The sequence below is a fragment of the Passer domesticus genome, chromosome 2 (genome assembly GCF_036417665.1).
Source record: "Passer domesticus isolate bPasDom1 chromosome 2, bPasDom1.hap1, whole genome shotgun sequence".
NCBI classification, from domain to species: Eukaryota; Metazoa; Chordata; class Aves; order Passeriformes; family Passeridae; genus Passer; species Passer domesticus.
Window position 1 is genome coordinate 46,271,087 of NC_087475.1, and position 20,715 is coordinate 46,291,801.

The 20,715-nt window shown below is 34.3% G+C and overlaps 1 long non-coding RNA gene across 1 annotated transcript in view; it reads right to left on the reverse strand.

The window, feature by feature from the left end:
- Nucleotides 1–20,715, reverse strand: part of LOC135293860 (uncharacterized) — a 248,147-nt gene that overhangs the window by 54,389 nt on the left and 173,043 nt on the right. The window contains exon 6 of the long non-coding RNA XR_010355952.1: nt 19,020–19,182. This is a non-coding gene — a long non-coding RNA (uncharacterized LOC135293860). The remainder of the gene's footprint in view (nt 1–19,019; nt 19,183–20,715) is intronic.

Sequence of the window (20,715 nt, forward strand, 5' to 3'; positions counted from 1 at the left end):
AAACTTTGTATATAATAGTGTCTGAGATTGATTGAGTGAGATCACATATTGCCTGATACTTTTTAACATTTAGTTAAAACTAAACATTGAAAGGTTTAGTTCCTAACTAATGCAACAAATATATGGTTGTGGCAAAGAACTCAAATCCAGAGATCTATTTGTGCCACCAAAGACCTTAGTTCTCTCTACCCACATCACCTCTCTTTTCACAACCTGTAAGTGTTAATTTAATCCCAGACTACATATTTAAGATAAAGAACAGGTTTCTAGTTGAAAAAAACACAAAACCAACCAACCAACCGACCAAACAAAAAAGCCCAAAACAAACCCCAAACAATTCTGTATTATGCTTATGACTGGAACTCTACATATTCTTTAAATCTACACAATCCTCCAGTGCCCTTCTACTCATCCTGGCACCCATGACCAATCACTTTGTCATATGAGATATGTGCTTAATTTTCTGCTATGAAAACAACACTTGTGTTTTCTCAGTACTATTATTTCAGACATTCTGCAGTGAAAGAAACCCATAAGATATTACAATTACATCTTAGAGCTGTAGCACAGCACTGTAACATGGATGTGGCGTGTTTCCTCCAGAAGATACTGGTCCTTGGCTTGCAGGTGCAAAGAAATAGCCATTAGAGTTCATACACCTGAAAGTGTAATTTAACTTTTTAATTTCATTTAAGAAAGAACTGTGACCAGTCAGTAGACATTTAAATAAGGAAAGAAGTGCAGGCATCCTTAAATGCAAAGGTATGCTACTGACACTAATTTCAGTATCTTAAATGGTCAAATATTTGCAGAAATATTTACAGAAAAATCCACCAAATTATCAAACCCATTTTGGGGATAATACTGCAGATTCTTTGATGGATGTTTGTGTTTCTGGAGTGATTTCCATGTGATTTGAATGCCACTGTTAGTAAATCAGATAGTTGATTTCAGAAATGACATCAAAGACTTTCAGGTCCTCTTAAGCTCAATTGAATGTTCAGCTTCTTGTTTATCAATTTATTCCTTGATTTTTATTTTTTTTTTCATTTTTAAATGTCTCATTGATTTGAATTAAATTGTTCCCAGGCTCAGTTTGGGAAATTTTATTCATTTATTCTGTCTTTCAAATTTTGGTTGGTTGGTTTTTTTTTTTTTTTTTTTTTTTTTTTTTTTTTTTTTGTTTTTGTTTTTGTTTTTGTTTTGTTTTGTTTTGTTTTTTTTGTTGGGAGGGGGGTTGTTTGCTTGTTTTTTGGGGGTTTTTGTTTGGTGTGGTTTGGGTTGTTTTTTTTTTGTTTGTTTGGGGGTTTTTTTGTTTTAATTTGCTTTGCTTTTTTCCTCTTTTTATTGGCAGCATGTTTGCTTCAGCTTTTATTTCACTAAGGTTTCACAGGTCCGCTCACACATCCCATTCTATTAATGATGGTAAAACTATAATGGTAATTAAAGGGCTGCTCAGGTTTTAAAGAATGTGAACTCCTGATCATTAAAATTACTTCTCAAATTTTTTAATTTAAAATTAATTTTATTGTACTGTGAGCTTTTCTATTTATAACCTTTTCCTCTGAGTGTGGACTGCTCCTTCAAACAAAATAGCCTCTCTCATTTTAATATGCGAGAAAAGACCACAAAAATGCTGGACATTCCAAATTTCTGTATTGTACTTTTTACAATGACAGGATCTTAAAGTAAAGGAGCCGTGACTTGCCTTCTCATGCTTCTTATTAATTTTTATTTTACCGGATGCAGGAGAATGCAACCAAAAGTATAAAGAAACAGCAGTTTTCTAAACTTTTGTTGCATTCTCCTTTTTTTTTTCTTTTGTTACATCGTTTGGTTTTTTTTAAAAAACCTTAATACCATTTTATTAATATTTAGCATATTTGGTACAAAAGTGTTTCCTTGCTATAAGAAAGTATTATGTTTTCGTAACCAAAGATTATGGGATTTTTTGTTTGTTTGATTGCTTGTTTATTTATTTTTGCATTGCATAAATAGATGTAGGAATATTGATCTGTGTGTTTATGTTTAATAATTTTAGGAGGAATGTTTGAAAAGTTCACAAAATCAGACCTTATTAATGAAAGAAAATGGTATTACTTTAGCAGTTTTATTCCTCTACGTAGTGTCATTCATTTAAGTTTATCAGCAGTTTACAGCAGATGCCCTTGAACTTGTTAGTAGGACATAAAGTGACTCAGACCACATGTTGAAGACTGTAGTCCATCACTGCCCCTGCTCTATCTGTTCTGTTGTTGGAAAGATTAATTTTACAGTATTATGATTCTAAGAGATTTCACAAGTTTTATATTAACTTTTGAAAGAAAACCAGTAGTGAAATACTGAGCTACAACTCCAACACAGAAATCTCAGAGCACAGAAGTAAGGCTTCAGTATGTGTGCTTGATTGCCAGAAACCTGAAATAAACTTTTATAAATTACAATAATTCATGTATGCCAATATTCTTACATAAGGACAAATTAGTAAATCAAAATATTCAATGCAATATATGCTTATACTCTTTGTCTAACACCATAACAATGTCCACATTATGCAACTTTTAATTAGAAGGCACAAAGATGTGAACATTTGTAGAAGGAAGTTTCCATTAAAGCAGCTAGAGACAAACTTTTCAAATATTATTATTCTACTTTTTAGTCCTACAGTTTCCTAGAAAAAGCATTAGAAACAGTGAAGAAAAAATTATTTTATTTATTTATTTAGAAAGAATAATTTTAAAATGCACTAATATAATGATTCTATGAAGAGAAGTGTGTTGTGGTTTCACCGAGTTGTCTAAATTAAAAATATATTTGCCTCAAGCATCTTTCTTTTTCACAGACTACACTTTTAAAGCATCTATCTTGATTTTAAAGAATTTAAATTTAAAGAATTGTTTTTTAAATGGTTACAGATAGCTGAAATGTATTCTTCCTGCTCTGTGTCAATATCAGTATTCATGAGGCAAATAGAAAAACTCATTATGTGTGAACACATAATTGTAAAGCACAATAAAAATAAAGAGATTGAATTAAGTGGTAGGGATTTGCTCTTTCTTGAACTCATTTTGATATTTTCTAATAGAACTTCAATTACTCAATTTTCATTATCTGAAAAACACTTATAGTGAAGAAATCTTAAGCTATGATCAAGGTTTGGAAGTTGTGTAAATCCTGGACATGGACAGCACAGAGATATCCTGTGTCCTTCAAGAGATTTTTTTTGAAATGGATTAAATATTCTAGCTACAAATCCAAGATTTCTTAACACCTTCACATTTGAAGAATGGATTTTCAACATCCTTCTCAGCAGCAGAAGTTATGCTTAGAAATTATGTTTTCATTGTGCAAATAGAATAGAAAGCTCAGTCCCAGTTTATCATTATTAAATTTGGTTATGTGTAAACGTGTACCAAATTATTAAAACATCAAGGCAGTTAAATTATAGTATATCAAAACTACTCATAAGTAAGTTTCATTCCAACAAAATGAAAACATTTTGTGGTAAAATAATGCTGCAATTGAAAGTAATGAAAACTTGGAGGAAAGAAAGCACAAACAATGCAAATGTTAAAAAGTAACTTGAAATGCAGGCCTTTCTTTTCTATCCACAAGATGAAAAACTCAATTTTTATACTCAGCTTCACTTAATTCAAGACACATGTTCATCCTGTCTCTGTACACTAGCTACTACATTGCCTAAGTCATATTTCACTGATACTTCAAAAGCACTTTCATTGTCTTCTTTTTTCCTAGTCTGATTTTTGAAGAATTTCACAAGTATAATAACCACACTTCATCAGCAATTCAACAAGAAAAGAGCTGAAGTTTGCAAGGTTTTCTATTTTTATTATTTTTAAATCTTCCAGATCCTGTCACATTAGAAATACTTAGATGCTCAGAATTTGAGACTGTAGCCCTACTTCTGAATCTATTATGGACTGAATTTTTCCATAAAACCCATCGAGAGTAGTGTTCTAAAAATCTGAATCTAAGCATTGACAACTCTACCCTTATAAAAAAAAGAGGTAGGTACAAAATTCATACTTTGTTTCCAATTATTTATACTGCAGAAACAATTAATCAAAAAACACAGCAGTGTAAGAGATTAATTTCCTTCTGAGTGAACGGAAAGCTAAAAAAAAAAAAAAAAGGAGAGATTGTGACTTTACACAGTAATGGGTTTTACTAACCCAACTATTTGTTCTGTATACTATAGCAAAAGAATTTTTTCCTACCACTCAAAAACCCCATTTTGTCTTTAATGTTTCAAAGTGACAAATCAGTTTGTCAGAATCTATAATATCTTTTCTCCATGATATCATTTTCCCATTGATAGCATTAATTAGTAGTTTTCAAATATTATATAAGGTTTAATACTCTGAAATATGCAAATTCATCAGGTATATCTACTTTCTATTGTATTCCCAGACTTGTATAACCTCTACTAATCTTCCTCATTTATCAATAATAATAAGAAACAGATCAGTTCTGCCTCAGGTCTCAGCTGCCTGGGAGAACTGAGAACATTAGAAGCATTCACAACAGGCATGTGCTGTAATCCATCTGCCACAAGCTCATGCTGTCCATGCTAGATGAGAGGGATATGACACATTATATTAGCTTCCAACAATTTCTCAGTCACTGTGATAATGGAAAAAAAAAAAAGGTGGAGTGCATTGCCTATTCCAGATATATTCACCACCTTAAAAATACAGCATCATCTGTTTTGTATGATTTCAATCTCAGTTAAAATTAACATAGAAAAAAAAAATAGTGTAAAAGTTTAAGGGCCCTTCTGATTTTTCGTGATATCTAATTGCTTTGTGTACTCCCATATTTAAAATAATAAAGTTGAAAATTCATGCTTCTCCCAATTATTTAAATTAATATCTATTATTTGCACAATGGGATGTGAAGATGGAATTTATGCTTAAATTGATGCACTGTGGAAAAAGTCTTCTAAATTATGTGTCTAAATTATGGGAAAAGTTTTATGCCAGTGAGGTTTTCTCAAACTTGTCAATGTACCTTTTTGGATAAGAGCTTGCAAACAAACAAGCAAACAAAAAAGTGTACTGTATTAAACCTCCTTATATTGTATTCAAGTGCAAATACACTACACACAGCAGAGATATCTGTGTGTGAATTTTTGTGTGTTTGTGTTCACATGAAAGCATGTCAATAGCAATAGTATCTGAAAAGTATTTTTTCTCAGGTGGTAATTACCTAGTGGATAGCATGGGACTTATTTTTATAATTTGAACTTAACATTATTGTTATACTAAAGTAAAAAAATAAGTGCTAAATCATAATTAATTTAATGTATAGATTTAAATGTATAGATTAAATGTATAGACTGTATGTAATTCTAATTAAATGGAAACATACAAAATACTTTAGCAAGCACTACACAACACACAAGCACTCTGAGCAGTTGATACACATCTTTTTGTGTGCTTAACTTTCACCTGGTGCAAAAAGGTTAGATTGTGTAATAAGAGTACAGTTTTGATGTAGGAAGAAAGAGTCAATTCACACATTTAAGTTTTTCAGGTTTTTTAGTATAAATAGCAGATAGGCTGTAACTTGGATTAATTTTTATTCTCTTCCTTTGAATTTTCTGCTCATAATATGGATTCCACATCCTTTTATTGTTTTTATTTCTTTCAAATATTAAAAAAAATCTTTAGTCTGCTGGTGTGATTTTGAATTAAAGATCATATATATACATATATATATATATATATTTCATGTAGCTTCATAATACTTTGCAGTGTATTTGTAGAAATAGAAAGTCTTACCAGCTTCAAAAGTAAAAAGATGCAATTTTGAGTGACATTTGACTTTTTAATTGATCTTTTACTAAGTCATACTTTGTGAAAAATATTACTGTAAGGTTAAAATCCACAGATAAGATTGAAGCTCAAATTTGTTGCCTCTTACGTTTTGTCCCTTCATAACACATTTAGAGAGTGTGATGGTGATTATTTGATGTGACATGTCCTGGTAGAAGTGTTAGATAATAAAGGTCCCCTTTCATTTATAAACCTGACCTTATGTATTTTTTTCCATTTTGAAATTGTCTGGCAATTGTGAAGAGTATGACAGTGGTACTTAATAAATAACATGTTCCATATTTTCCAATTTACATATATCATTTGCATTTGCCTTTTGACATTTGCAATTGGAGATTTCTCAAGTTTAGCTCATAAGCGTGTTAAAAGAAAAATATTTATTTCAGAAAAGCAGACCATTTTTAAAGCCCATGAACAAAAATAGTAAAATTATCATGGAGTTAAAGAAAAAATCAAACAAACTGCATCCTTTTTATGTGTTGCACATGCACACAACTGGGATTATATTTTTTGTACAATACCTGACCTGCCTGATATTTTTAGGTATACTTTAATAAATGTAATATTTTCTATAAGTATTTTAGCCATTTTTTGAGATAGAAAATTAATTAAATTTCTTTTGAACTTCAGTATTCCAAAAGGATTTTTAAAGTTCTTGATGGGGGTGAGGCACAGACAGTGTGTGGCCATTGGCCTCTCCATATGAGTCCCTCTCTATAAAATGACTGCTTGTTTCAGAAAGGTCCAAATGAGTGAGCCAGTAATTGATTCAAATTTTCTGCGCTTAGAAATAAGTGTGCCACAACAGGGTCTTTATAACTCCTTATAGATAACTGAATCTCTTTTACCTCTTTTATCCTTCTTGCTCTTCTTCCCATTTCCACAAATGCCTGAAAAGCACTATCATGATCTTGTGGATGTGTTCTAAACATTTATACTGCTAAGTGTTAAAAACTGAGCTTATTCACCAAAGCAAATACCTAACATCATGACTAATACCTTCTCACTTTGTTTTCTGAATGAGACTTCTTATATCAGTCTGCAGTACCTTCTTTTATATTTACCTTGTGAAATATTTGTGGGATGAGTTCACCTTTTAGTTCAGTGTTTGTACTGCTCAAGGGAGACTTAGACTGTGACAAGGGCCCCTAGGCAACACAGTTGTATAATAGGCAATGCAGGAAAGGGAGCATATTTCAATGTGACACATCTAAGAAAATGGAAATTCTACAAAATAATAGAGGAGACATCACTACTGATAAAATTGTGAACTCTTCAGAGAATAGAGCAACTCAGTTCAGGTCAAATATGAGTATTGCACACCATGGATGTAGACAGAACCTTATGTCAGCATAAATAAGTCTCACACCTTTCTATTAAAGTTATATAAAGATATATGAGTATTGGTGAAATTTATATTTTGCTTAAATCTTGATTGTGACAGGTAAGTCCTCACAGTTTCCTGGTTACTCCCCCCAGTTTATAGCTGGGCATGATGTTATGTGCTGTGAGATATCTTTTTGGTCAGTTGGGGTCAGCTGGCTCAGCTCTGTTTCTGTCCATCTTCTTGCCAACCCCCAGCCTGCTTTTTGGGGGCAGAGTGAGACCTTAATCCTGTGCAGGCACCTTTCAATAATAGCTAAAACTTTGGTAACCTATCAATGCTGATTTGGTCATAAATCTAAAACATATAGATTGTCTACCATGAAGAAAAATCCTGTGAGCCAAATCCAGAGCCAAGTCCTGTGCAATAGTGGACTTGAATTTTTTCCCATTTTTTGAAGATGTGATTATTCAAAAACTACATTTAATCACTATCCTAAATATTCTGTCCATTTTCTAATTGCACCAAAGAGTCTACAGATTAAGTATATGTTTTATGGTCACCTTTTCTATAAATGTTTTGTAAAAGGTGTTTTATAGTACATTTAAAAAATTATTTTATTTAACATTCTCTTGCTGTTCATTAAGTTCATGGCTGAAGTGAAATTACTGGGGGGAAATTATCTTCAAACCAGACTATTGAGAAACAGTGATCGATAATTATCTTGGGATCATTTGATGTATACAAAAATGATGCTTTCTCATAGATATTTAGTTAACGGACCTGCTCTTCTGTGAATCCTTTTATTTATTCTGAGTGTGCAATAGGCTTCAAACAGTAATTATTTTGTTGGCAAACACTTGCAGATAAATAGCAAACTAGTACCATTCTGCTGTGTTTTGGTAAATATAAGGCACTAAAGCAAATTAATATAAATCAAACTACATCCACTTACATATTTTCTATTCTCACTACTTAAAAAATATTGAAAAAAATCAAATACAGATACATTTTTATATTTTATTTGGAAGATTTCTATATATTTTGTTCCAGAAAATGCCAGTTTTATGTTGTCACTCACATATATGAAATCCCAACTGTCTGAGACAATTCAAGATATGATGACAGATGTTTTGAAATATCAGCCTGAAGCATATGTATGCAAAAGCATCCAGCAAAAAGAAAAGTATTTAATACACCTTAGAAGTGAAAGCCCAAGTTTAGTCTCTTACAAAGGCACTTAATACGAAGATAAGAAACCATCTGGATTAAGAAATGCCTAAGTTAAAGCTACAAAATAGTAAATAATACAGATAATGATACATAGAGAACATGTGGTGAGAGATCATTGAGGAGAAGCTTTAGTTACACTTCAGTTGAGTCTAACAATTGCACAGCAAATGATTCCTGGCCTTTGTTAAAGCAAATAGACTGGACTCCTTTATTTATCCAAGAATGTAAATAGAGAAGTCCATTGGACAGATGGAAATCCTGCAGCATTTGAAAGACTGGAAAATTCTATAGGGCTTCTAGTGATATACCTGATAATATTAATGGGACTGGCACTGAGATACAAAATAGCCTGAGTGAAAGAAATTCTAACTGTTCTTGGTGCCTTAGACAACAATAAGGCTGAAAGTGTTTGTAGATACATCCAGCACTAGAAGCACAATAATTTAGAAAGAAATCCATGCAGCAGTTTTGTGTTTGTATGACACAGCCAATGCAGTAGATATGGAAGAGCAGCATGGGTCAGTTTACTCACTGTTTGCAAAGGACCACTTTTAGCATGTCACAGCTGTAAGGTGTCAGGGAATATCACAACAGTAACACTTAATATGTTACTGGAGTTGTTTCCTTCTTTTTATCTTTTCACTTCATGAATTTTCAAAAGTATGCTTTTTACTATTCAGATTATCACAGTTTAAAACCTCAGCAGTTAAAACAAACGAAAAAGACATATACTGCTTTGAGGGGTACCACAACCTCTCCACTTGGAGATTAATCATCTATGCAAGCTCACCCAAATTTCTGAGCTGGTTCATTTATAAATTTTAGGCTCTGGAAAACCCTTAATTTTTAACTCAACTTTAACACATGCTTACCATTTAAAACACAAAATAATTTAAGTTTCATGACAAAATTTTCATAAAATAACCAGTTTTTTAAATTAAGTAGATGTAATACACTAATTACAGAAGAAATTACACTTTCTTCTTGCCCTTTTTCTTCACTGTATCCATTTGTTTTCCCGTCTTTATCAATATTCCCTTCTTTCAGTTTTGCGGTACATTAGGTTCTTGCATCTTAATTTCTGTCACTTATCTTCCTGTTTCACACACTGCCAAATTCCTGAGGCTTGCAAAACAAATGGAAAATGCATGAAGAATTCCTTATTTTCTAAAAAAGACGTAAACAGAAGTAAAAATAGCATATCAAATTGCATTTGAACAATGGTTCAAAGAGAAACTTTGTAATGAGATCCAATTCTAACATAAAAAAATAGAAAATATTTTGCTTTTTCAATGCATTATTTGGAATTTGTCTTCAATATTTACCTTTACAATAAGATTCTCTTATGACTTAAAGTCTTTATGCTCGCTGCCTATCCTTTATCTAATATTAATAGAGACTATCACTTCCAGAATTTTATTATTCTTATTTGAAGATAAGTATTTAACATATCTATTTTAGCATATGGAAAACACATAAAAAATTAGCTCTTTAGAAATATAAGAAATATAGAATAATAATAATTTAACCCATACTTTATTAAAAGCCACAGCCTGGAGAGATAGATTCCCTTTCACTGCAATGATCTTGAGATGTTTTAGTTATGCTAAGGTTCTCATATATTTTTGTTCCTTAGAAAACAACTTTGTTATAATTAACCTGTACTTTTATTTTTTTTTTCTTGCATAATAATTCCAAAGGCATATTCACATTTGTCATAAACTTTTTCAAAAGCTATAAATTTAGTTCCTTTTCTGGAGAGATGTATGATTTTTACACCCAAAAAAGCTGTTTCATATTCTGCAGTTCACAAAATGACTGTGTGCTTGCTAAAAAGCCTTATACTGAGTTGTCTACAAGATAAAATAGTGTATTTTTAACTTTTAAGACCTTCAATAGTAGTTATCTGTAGAATTTAGATATTAATCCCATTCTTATAGCAATTTTGTGTAACCATTCAGCAGCAGGCAGTAAATATCAGTCACAAACAACATCTACATCTTAATTTGGGATAGACATTTCCTTTGAGTTATCTTTTATTGACAATTGTAAATAAAAGTACTATTCATAATCTCTACCACCACCAAATCCAGTTAATGTGTTATATCTTACTGTTATAGATACCTCAACCAGAAGCAGAATTTAAAAAAAAAAAGGTAACAAATTCTTACTATTTCTGAGGAATCTGAAAACAGTGATACAATATCTTTATTACAATGAACAGATGAGATGTTAGGAGAGAAATCCTAAGATCCAAAAGTAGAAAAATTAGTAATATAGACTTTGAAACAAAGAGTAGGAGACACTTCAAAGAACAAACCACTAGTTTTCATCCTTTTTCTCCTTTATTGTTTGACTAAGTCCTGCTTCCACTCATGAACATGAAATCAGATTAATTCCTGTCTTTTCCAAAAAGCATTTGTAATCTACAGATTACATGATCCAGTTAAGGAACCATGGTAGTCTGTATTCTGTTTCTTTACAAAACCTAATTCGCACCTATGTTTTCAATATCTAGGGTAAGTAATGAAAGAAATTAATAAGTTAAACATTTTTTGTGTCTGGCAGAGAACAAACCAGTGTCTCTAAATCTCCTAAATCAACAGACTCCCAGCAAATGCAGAGATAATCTTCAATTGTTCAAACATCAGTCTCTAGAATAATTTTAGACTTGGTGAAATAGCCTTCCTGGTCTCCAGCTTCTCCACTCCAGATGAAGATATGTCTACTATAAGACTCCTGCCCAGTCTGCAGATCTAGGCACATGATTTGGTGTTCTAGAACATCTAATGGCTGTTCCTCCTTCTGTGCAGCTTGGAACTTGGGTTCGTGTTCCTTCAGGAACCCTATAAGGATCCCATCAACCTCATTTTCATTTCTCTTGGTGCTACAGTCTGTTCATCTCCTCCAGAAGTGGTTTTGTTTTCTTTTTTTAATTTGTGGTTTTGTTGTTGTTGTTGTTTTCATGGTTGTTGTTGTTGTGGTTGTTTTGGTTTGCTTGTTTGTTTGTTTGTTTGTCGCTAGGCAGCCCAGCTTTTCAGCCAGAACACAGATGCAGACATGTGCACCGTTTTCACTTGCTTCAGTGGCAGACCTCTGGGTGCCCTGGAGCTCAGGCTTTGAGTGGAAGTCGCCAGTGTGCTGGGATGGTAGTTATTGTTGAGGCTTGTGTCTTGTGCCCTGTGGCACATCACAATATGTTGAGCAGTCCTGTGCTGTCCTCATTTGCTGCTGGATCCCTTCCATATGCCCCTCTGCTCAAACTGCTGTACAAACTACTGCATTTGTGCATTTGTATTTGCTGTGCTCCTATTTGTTGCTCACTCTCACTTCAGCCTGCAGGGGTATTGGACAAGTGTGCTGGGGATGCAGATTTTGCTTTGGCTAGGTTTATCAGTTTATCAATAGCAAAACAACAGACAGAGAAAAAAAAACACTCAGAAATTACTGCAGAGAAAGAGATTTTTTTTTTTTTTTTTAAGTAAAAATGACATGTTAGGGTTCACTTTTAACACGCTGGCACAGATCAGCATATTTCCTTTTATGTTTAGCTCTGCTATCTAACCCCTCATTACTTAACATCTGGGTTTGGAGATTTCAGATTTCCCCTTTGGAACCACCTCAGACTTGCCAACCCCCAGAAAAATCTTTTTGAATATCTGGCTGCAGAGGGAGACAACATAGAATGCTTGAAACTGCAGAATCCCAGAATCATAACATTACTGTTGCTGGGAAAGGCTGTCTGCAAAGGATGCAGTCTCATCCCCTCTTCTCAGAGCAGGGTAAAATACTGTAGGTGGCTCAAGGTACCCTTTTGGGTTTTAAGGGACAGAGACTCCACAGCATCTCAAGGCACGACATTCATTCTTTGACCACCCTTGTGGTAAAAGTGTTCTTACATTGTAATGCAACTTCATCTATTACAATTTGTCTTTCTTGACTCTTGTCCTGTCATCTGTCAGAAGAGTCTGGCTTTAACTTCTTTGCTGCCCCTCATCAAGTGTTTTTGCAGAGTGAGTCTCCTTCTCTCCAGGCTGAACACTTCCAGCTCTCCTGTATTGACTATCTCTTACTCAGTCAACCAGCTCTAGGATGTCCGTGTCTCTCTTGTGTTGGAGAGCCTGGACCTGGACTCAGTGCACTAAATGTGACTTCAACAGGGGGAAGAACCACCCCCTCCCTCACAGGATGTGATGAATCACCCCCTCAACCTGCTGAAAATGCTTTTCCTAATGCAGCCTAGAAGGTTTTTTTTGCCACATGACCACTTTTCCATGATTCCACTGCCATCAGATTGGATAAAGAAGTTAGCCCCTGGGAGTGCTCTGGTGGGCATAAAGCTTGTTTTCCGTCTTTGCTCTCAGGATATATAGACTGTGAGAAATATAGACTCTTCTCCTATGGGAGAGAGATGAAGAAGAAAGAGAGTACCTATAATCTGGTATCTGCTGTTCCTGCATAAAACAAGCAGGGTGGAGGGACAATTCCAATATTAATTCCTCACCTGACAATGTGGTTACTGGACCCCTTTAAATCCCCTAGGTGTGCTCTACGTGCCGTGTGAGACAGAAAATGAGAGGTGTATTGCACAACATGCTGCTGAGTCATACCGATGCATGAGTAAAATGAGTAGGGTCTGTACCGTGTTGGGGCCTGTGCCATGTGGCGTGCAGAGAGATTGTAAGCGTGGCAGAGAAAATTGCCAGCCTAGGCACAAGCTGCACCATGCCAGCTGGTTTCAGTGCCTGGCATTTACTGCATTCATGTAGATGTGGCTGTAGAAACAAAATTCAAGTGACCATTCAAAACATTTTATCGTTACCATCTTCAATTTAGTTATACTGTTCTTCAAAGAGTGAACAGGTCCTAACATAACTTCCAAAATTTAGTCAAGAGAAATAGTTTTTTTCTAAAAATATGAACACAATTTATTTTAGATGCCAGCACAAGTTTCTGATTAGAAAAGCAGAAATATTTATTTTAGACGAAATTAGTATTATATTGAATTAGGTGATCTGTTGTATCCTATGGTACCAAATAAAAGAACTTTTTTTTAGGTAAAGCACATTTCTTTAAATGGAAACAAAAAAAAAATCATAGTGGATTTTAAGAAACATTCCTCTATGGAGGGTGGTTAGTATGCAGAATATCTAAGAGGCAAACACAACAAATATTTTCAGATAATCAATTAATACATTGAATTTGGCTGAGGGGTACTGGTAAGCTGGAAAAACTTGAATTTGTTTATTGTCAGCCATGCTAGCTAAATGCCAGAAGGGAATTCCTAACTGAGCATGCTAATTTCTTCCTATATTTGCTATGATTTATATCTTATAGAATTGTAGGGGTTTTGTTTGTTTGTTTCCACATAAACAAGCAATGAATAATTGGGTTTTTTTCTAACTTTCAGTCCCTATGGATTGATGTTTGACAATGGATTACTTGGCCAGTATCCCATTGCTAATTCAACATGGCTGGGTATTTGCTATTGTTTCTGCTTTTGAAAACAGAAAACAAATCTAGTGTCAAAAACCTGCAATATTTAGACAAGATGTAAACAACTTATTGTGATTTACTGGAAATGCCTTTCACAAGAATAAACTCAGGCATCCCATATGAAGCTGTTTAGAGAGAACATGCATCTGGCTGTATTAGTCTTAAGTTTATGTATTTAATGTGTATTTTTCCATAAGAATTTTCCCACAGCCAGTTCCTACATATGCATTCAGTCTGAAATCAAAGGCTGGGCATTTTATAAAACTGTTACAGTGAATGAAAATTCATGTTAGTATGTATTAATAAAATATTGTCTCCATTTGAAGTCTGAAAGAAGAGATCTGCAGGACTACATTTATTTTTGACTAGTCTGAATCTATTATTACCTTGGCAATATATACATTAATGTCAGCTTCTGACCTAGTGCATGCTGATGGCTGTTCTTATTGTGCATCAGTCCTGCCTGCTATGTGAGAACACTGAAGATAGATCACCCTTTTTTTTTTTTTTAAGTGACTAAAGCACCTTTGGTGGGGTGCCTCTTTCTTATTGGCTTGTCCACTTAGTGATGTGTCTTCAAAGTGCTTTTTAGCACAGCTGGAGATGTAGTCCATGTTAACACAATTTCTCTGTTTTTTGAAATGTGGGACAACTTATCTGAAAAAATAGATCAGAATACTTCAACATTTTTTAAAAGCATGTTTCAGGAGCTGGGAAGGAGACTGTGGAGGTGAAAAAAGACTTGGATTAAGCTCGTTGCCTATTTTTTTATACTTCTTATAAAGCAGCTATTATGTATTGACAATAGCGTTTTTGGTTCTAAAAATCAAAATTATTTAATAGCTTTATAAGCCAGACAATTGTTTCTGAGTATGTAAAAATCATGTCATCTTTGATTAAATGTTAACTGTTTGTTGAACTAAATATTACACATTAATGGACTAGAGGGGAAAAAAGTACGATCCTTCCCAAAGCAAGCAAATGTCTTTGGCATATTTTTTAAAAATTGGAGTTAAAAAGAAACTGACATATGTATTTGAGCATCTAAGTGTTCACATTAGTATACTATATAGCAATCTTTTGCAGTATTGTTTTTTCATAATTAAGAATATCTGAGTGTAACAAAACCAAGTATTCCATAACTGGAGACACTGGAATCAAGGCTTATGATGAATCATTAATTCTCTACCTCGTGAATTTCTAACTATTTTTAACAGCTAATAAGATTACATGGACTGGAATTTTTTCTTAAAAATTAATCCATATAATGCTTTCTAGTCTAAGCTATATGTGTAGGTTGTCTTTATGGTTATTTCAATAAGGGAATCGTTTGCCTTTATGAGATGTACATGTTTAGACAGACTGAAGTAGATGTTCAATTTTCACATGACTAAATCTAAGTAAGATAAAATTTTACTTTTATTTTTTAAAATTATTATCAACTCTCCCCTTTCCCACTCCCCAGAATTTCATTTCTTCACAGAGCAAAATAGTGCCCTAAAACGAAATTACAGTGTCATAAGGAAGTAATTATTTCTAAATATGATTTCTGTCTCGCTTACTCAAGAAGTTGTATTTTCAGTAGCAAATATGGTAAGGGACTACAAGGAGAAAATAAAAAGTGCTTATAATTTCAGGTTCAACAAGTGAATTAGCAGTTTGCTTGGAAATAAGCAAATTCCAAGAACCAAAATGTGAACTACATAGAAAATCTGCTCCTACCACCTCAATATGAACACTGTTGTTTGATCATCTCTCTGGATTTCACTGCTTGTCTTACTGGAGGGCTCATTGCTGCCGCCAGTACAGGCAGTGCATACTATGTGAAACATAATTGGCCTTGGCAGATATTTGTTGTTATTTACACAACATGTATTCTTTGCCTAGTTCAGGTGTATTGCTTTACATTTGGTGGGATCTTATCCCAGGAACTGGAAACTTCTGCAGCTGAAGCATATCTTATGGCATATCTTCTGCGTCAGGACAGTCAAGAGGGATCCAGTAGATGAACCTGGAGACTGCTGCAAAATGGCCAAATGAACAAGAAAAATAGCAAAGGGGAAGATTTGCTTTGGTGGCCTAAGAGAATTCAAATGCTCAAATGGATATCAGGCCCTTATCATGTGCTGCATGGTTAGTTTGGAGGCTGGGACAGAAAAATAGTGGAAAATTAAAATGTTTGGAAATAACTATATACAGTTCTATTAGGACATCAAAATAGTTTCAACATGGCTGCCCACAACTGTTTGATGATTTTAACCTTGTTTTCTCTGTTATTTACAACTAAAGAAAGAAATTAGGTATAGTAACACCTCTTGGGCTGACCTGCGAGTATTGAATTATACATTAATAATTTCTGAAAGAACTTTTATGTTTAATTATAATATAAAAATTAAACACTTTGATACTTATAACTTAGTCATGGGACCCAATGCAGGACTAATTTTCTCTATCACATTTGAAATTAAATTACACAAAGACATATGAAAATCCTGTGTAAGAGCTTCTGATCCTGTTGAAGCAAAGATTTACATTTGTTGGGTTGAGTATGTACAGAGGATAATTTCACTAAGGGTATATAATCATCTACCAGATATAGAAAGAGAAAGTGATCTGAATTTTCTTTTTGTTTAAAGCATTTGCTCTGCTAACAGGCTTATTACATAAGCAGCTGAAAGAGTTTAAATTCGTGTTTTATGTTTTTTCTACCCTGTTCATTTATTTATTAGCAAACATATATAGATATTTTATATACATATATATGCTGCATTACCTGCTTACAAATATAGAAACAGATGTTCAGACACAGAATTTAAAAAATGTCTGTTGTTATTTTGCTTGATTAGGCTATAAGCAGACATTTTGTAATGTGATTATAAAGATAATTACAGAACAATTTTCTTTTTAACTATAATTAGCCTATATTTCAAGTTAATCATGATACATCTTGCAGAAATGTTTACATTGTCAAAAGCATACACTGATAAGCTTCAGATCTAGGTATATAGCTAATTACCCTATGCAAAAAATATGAAATGTTTCTGTGTTCTTGTTCTTTAATTATAGTATCTTTTTTTTCCCCCTGTGAATTGGTGTAGATACTTTCCCTTGGGGGCAAGTGAACAGTTAAAAAGCTTTGAACTCAGTGTTTTTAAGGCTTTTAATAGGATTTCCCAAATATCCAAAATTAATATGTGCAAAGCAGGCTTACCAGGCAAATTCTCTGCAACCCCTGGCAAAAACTCTCAGGGGTTTTCTGTATATTTTGTAAACTGGTGTAGACTCAAAAAAGGTCAACCACTTGCCATTCTTTGTCTGTACAGCAAATTATTCTGCAAGGATTCTCTTGTCACTCAATGCAAAAAGCTGTCAATTCCATAAAATTTCTTCAGTTTCTCTAGATGTACTTAAAAACTGAAAAAAAATATTGTTTGCAGATTCAGGAAGGTGTTTCTGGTGAAAGTTTATGTTTCCAAAAAACACAGCCCATTTCCTCAGTAAAAAAAAAAAATCCTGAAGCTTATCTCAATGATTATTTTGTCTGGCTTTCTTTTGCAAGCATAAGGAAATAGAACTAGTCAGGTTTCTATATTTCTCATAAACATATGGAATGCCAAAAAACCTAAACATTAGTGGTTTTGATTCCGTGATACAAAACCATGGATGTTACCATGATTTTGAAGTCAAACAGAGCAACTGAGTGCAGATTATCCATACTAGTCTGCAGCATTTTTCAGGAGGAGTAGAGCAGCCGGCATCACATATGAATACACAGGCACAGCTCCAAAAAAGGCAAAAACTGTCACAGAATCAGAGCTGATATATTTTCTAAACAGGAGGCTGCTGTGGTTAACTTGGCTATTACCTAATTTAAACTGTGAGTCATAGAAGGTACATGGCCTTTACATGCTTCTCACTGTTGCAATGGATCACTCATGCCTGGCTGTATGCCACCAAAAGGTGGTATCAGCAGGAAGAGTTACTCACTGACACTGAGCTCTTCCTTGTTCCCTCTGATGCCTGAGCTCAATGGCAGCACTGCATAGAAGCCAACATACTTTAGAAAAAAAAGACTGATTTTACAAAGCCCATGAATTTATAACCGTTATTACCATGCAGCAGAGCTATGAGTTTTCCCACTATTTTGAATAAGGTTATAATATTCAATAAGATCCTTCTTTCTCAAGTAGAGGAAAGATGAATCAATTTCCTCATTGATAGATCTAAGCAAAATTCTCCCCTGATAAAGTCTGTACTCCTTCATCTGTCAATTTATTCAATTTCTATCTTAATTTTTTATTAATTAAAACCTTTGACTTATTTTCATAAGGATGAATAATAAGGACAGAGACAATCATTGACAGAGACAATCATTAAGTCACTCTCCCCCCACATGGAACAGTTTTCCACAACTACTAGACTTGCCAGATTTATTGCTAATATACTTCCACCTGTATGACCACTGAAAAAGTAAACTGGAGATGAGGAAAAATCTATTGCTAGCTGGCCTTTTTTTCTCTTACACATGGATATTATTACCGTTGCACTCTAAATTCTACTCTATCAGAGATCTTGTAATGCTGGTAATACTCTACCTACTTGTGCTCTTAACCCTCTTTTAGAAAGAAAAAAGGAAGCATCGGGATATAAAATGATTCAGATAAGATCATCCAGGAGGTCAGTAGCAAACATGAAGCCGTCATCTGGTATCCACTGCAAGTGTCTGCATTAGAGTTTCAGTTCAGATTAAATATGGTCCAGTCCATGTGATCAGATTAAAACTCCTCATAAGGGAACCCTCTAAAGCTGCACAGAGATGACCATAGGGAACAAGCATTTCTCTCTACAGATTCACTTCTATTGCAAATCAGAACATATTAGTATATTTTTGGTTCCACGCACTCAGACACATGAAATAAAATCACAAACTTCCCTGTATTAATGACAACAAAAACAACAACAATAACTATATATGTGTATGTACATATAGGTATATACATATACATATATAACCCACTCTTTTTGACATGCAGGGGATCCTATATACCAGGTTTAGGCTTTTTATTTACTGCTAGTCAATTAGAATACATAATCTAGTGTAACCTTACCTTTTCTGCCAGGCTAAGAAACATTGTTCTCTGGTCCTATTTTGTTAGTAGAGAAACAGAAACTTCCACAGAATGATTTCTAAAATGTTAAGATCTATCTTGTGAACTGTGTTCCATCTTCTTATTTCCAAAGCACAGAGATCTTTCCAGTGATTAAATATATCTATGAGGGAATAAAAAAATGTTAAAATTAACGGGACATTTTATCATCTTCTTATCTTAACATTTTGTCTGTGACTTGCTAAGCTTTGAGACATTTGCAGGAGGATATTTCAGGCTATGCATTTGTGCACCCTAAGCAACTGTTACTCAACCTACACAAATTTGAAAATCAGCTATGATATTAATATCCAAGCTATATTGACATAAGAGGTTTGTGTGGTTTTGGTAGTGTCAGGGCTGTGCAACAGGGTGTCTTCTGTGGGAAGCAGCTAGAAGGTTGTTCTCCTGTGTCTGGCAGAGCCAATGCCAGTCAGCTGCAGGACACACTTGCTGCTGGCCAAGGCTGAGCCAATTAGGAATGGTAGTAACACTTCTGTATAATATATTTAAGAAGGAATAAAAATGTTATTTGACATATATAATTGTGGCCAGAGAAGAGCAGAGTGAGAATATATGAGAGGAACCACGTTACAGACACCAGGGTCAATGGAGAAGGAGGGGCAAAGATCAGAGCTGAGATATCCCTGTAGCCCATGGTTAAGATAATGGTAAAGCAATCGTGCCCCTGCAGCCCATGAAGTTCCATGAGGATGCAGAGATCCTCCTTCAGCCTGCGGAGGATGCTCATGGAGCAGACAGACACCTGAGAAGAGGCTGTGAACCCTAGGAAACCTGTTCTGGAGCAGGTTCCTGGCAAGGACCTGCAATCCTGTGGAGCAGGTACTCCTGGCACAGGTTTGCTGGTAGGACTTGTGATCCTGTGGGGAACTCACACTGGAGTAGGCTTGTTCTTGAAGGGTCTGTACACCCTAGAGAATAATGACCTACATTGAAGCAGTTCATAGAGAACCTTTGCCCATGGATGGACTCACATTGGAGAAGTTCATGCAGATCTATCTCTTATGGAAGGGACCCCAGAGAGGGGCAGAGGAAGGACTCCTCTCCCTGGGCAGAGGGAGAAATGTGTGATGAACAGATCATAAACGCCACTCCCTGTGTCCCTGAATCACTTGGAGGGAGGAGGTAGAGCTGCTTGGGAAGGAGGGAGAGTTGGGAGAAAGTGTTTTTAAGACTTATTTTACTTCTCATTGTCTTACTCTGATTTTGTTAGTAATAAATTAGATGTATATCCCAATGCCCAGTCTGTTTTGACCATGATGGTAATCAGTGAGAGATCTCTCCTTATCCTTAACTCATGAATCCTTCATCATATGTTCTCTCTCCCATACACTTACAGAGGAAAGTGATAGAACAGTTTTGGTAAGTGCCTGACATCCAGCCAGGGTCAACCCATTACAAGTGAATATTAACTGATGTCTAAATTAGATACTGACTTCAAGAAAAGATAAAATAATATATAATTATTAGTTTGTACAACTTCTGCTAATTAAGAAGGAGAAAAGTATATAATATTTTAAGACATTTAAGTATCTAGAGTAAGTTTCAAAGTTACTTTTAGTGGGAACAAGGTCCTTTTAAGATAAGTTTTTTTAACTCCAAAAATACATAAGATCCTATTTTTTTTTACATAAGT